The sequence below is a fragment of the Hippopotamus amphibius genome, chromosome X (genome assembly GCF_030028045.1).
Source record: "Hippopotamus amphibius kiboko isolate mHipAmp2 chromosome X, mHipAmp2.hap2, whole genome shotgun sequence".
Lineage (NCBI taxonomy): Eukaryota > Metazoa > Chordata > Mammalia > Artiodactyla > Hippopotamidae > Hippopotamus > Hippopotamus amphibius.
In genome coordinates this window covers 47,071,269-47,073,181 of record NC_080203.1, presented here as the reverse complement: position 1 = coordinate 47,073,181, position 1,913 = coordinate 47,071,269, and positions in this window count along the sequence as shown.

Below are 1,913 nucleotides of genomic sequence, written 5' to 3'. Positions count from 1 at the left end.
TAGAACAGACCTGAAAGTCCTGAAATGGAAGAAAAAATGGCTATTATATAAGAAAAACTATCACCCCTTTAACCATCTCTCAAATAATATTTAAATCTCTCACAAATGTAAACACACCTTCTATTTGCTGAATTTTATTCAGGTACCATCCACATCATTTTTATGATATGCATCATCTATAATTTTACTAAATATATTTTTCTTAGATAAATTCACTATTGTTTTCACATGAAGGGAAGGGGGGAGTTTTCAAGCAGTCTAATAAGCAATGGTTAGAAAATCAGGAGGAGGATCAGAAGCTACCAGTGTCCACGTGGACTAATTTCAGCCATTTAGAGATTCCAAGCAGAGAAACGATTATGGCACCCCACCCCCCACACACTTTGATAAACTACTGATCAGCAAAGCAAACACAATAATCAAATGCTGAATCTTCACATGATGGCTGCTTTCACATTATTATCAAAAAAATACAAAATTCTTTTAAAAAAGTCTTTCTCCTCTCCTCTCTCTATAGAACCAATTAAGAGACAGAAATTACGATCAGATTTGAAATCATCTATACAAACTGGCATCTAGGAGTTCTCTGGTGTCCTTAACAGCAAACGTGGTCACAGGAGGGCACAGGACGCCATCGCATGGCAGACAGCGATTATGGAAGGGAGATAAGCAAGGGTAGGGCTTTAATGTGGGGGTGGGGAAGGGAAAGGGGAAGGCAGGGGTCCCCCCAATTTCCCGAGCCCTGCCGCTGAGAGAAGTCCATGAACTCCTCCCCCCGCCCTCCCGCCAAGGCTGGGTAAACCTCTAGTACCGGCGGGCGCCCCTCCTACCCGCCTACCGGCTCCCGTGGCAGCAGATAAAAGTGGGTGGAAAGGTTGGGATCCGAGCCAGAGTCTCATCAAAGTTCCCCCTGAGCCAGGATACTGACCTTAACTGTAAAGGTCTTCTTCACCTATCCGTCTGACTCCTCAGAAGGCTGAGGGGAACTGCAGCTCAGGAGGCTCACCACACGCTTAGAGGGCGCACCCTGGGTCGCGATTATAGGGCGTCTCACTGCGGCGGGAATCCACGTACCGCGCAGCCGCCGTGGAGCCCCACCCGACGTCCAGGGGCGTGGCTAGCGGGGGCCACAAAATAGAAAGAGCCAAGTGGCCTCAGGGTTCAGGAGCCCTCAGTCCTCATGCGACTGAGAGAACTGACCCTCAAGAGACCACAGCATGTCACCTGACCATAGAATATACACGACCAACAGCCACTGGATAGGTGCCGTGTTCACACGACCGCAAGCGCTTTGCCTGCCACGTGGTGGTAGGAGCCACATCACCACTGGTGCAGGGATCTGAAGATTTTGGTAGCCGACGATCTTCACGAGGTAGAGATGGCTGAGCCTGATATGTGACCAAGGGGGAAATGTGACCATCGCATCCATATGGCTCTCTGATGCAGGTTCCCTTTGTGACTTGGGAGGCTGAGGCTACCACATGCCAGTAGCTAGTAAGGGCCACATGACAGGATGAATCCACACGATGGGCAGGGTTTAGGAGTCCGCCATGCTCTAGTGACTTGAAAAGCTGGATCTACCACATGATCGTAGTGGCAGTAGATCCAAAGAGACTACATGAACTCAGGGTTTGAGAGTTCATGGTGCTGACATGACCGGTAGGTCTGGGCCTGCTGCATCACTGTAGTGTCCACGTGATGGCAGCATCCATGGGACCATCGCTTTCGGAACCCATGATGCTCATAAGCAGAAACAGCTTCCTGCCAGTGTGATAGCGACAGTAGGGTTCTCCCGGCTGCATTTTTCAGGAGACTGTCCTTTTCCTTAGATCTGGAGATCTGAGAGTGCCCACGTTCCTGGGCTGTGCATTGATGGTGGTGCTTCTGGGTGATCTTTCTCAGCGCACAAGCTT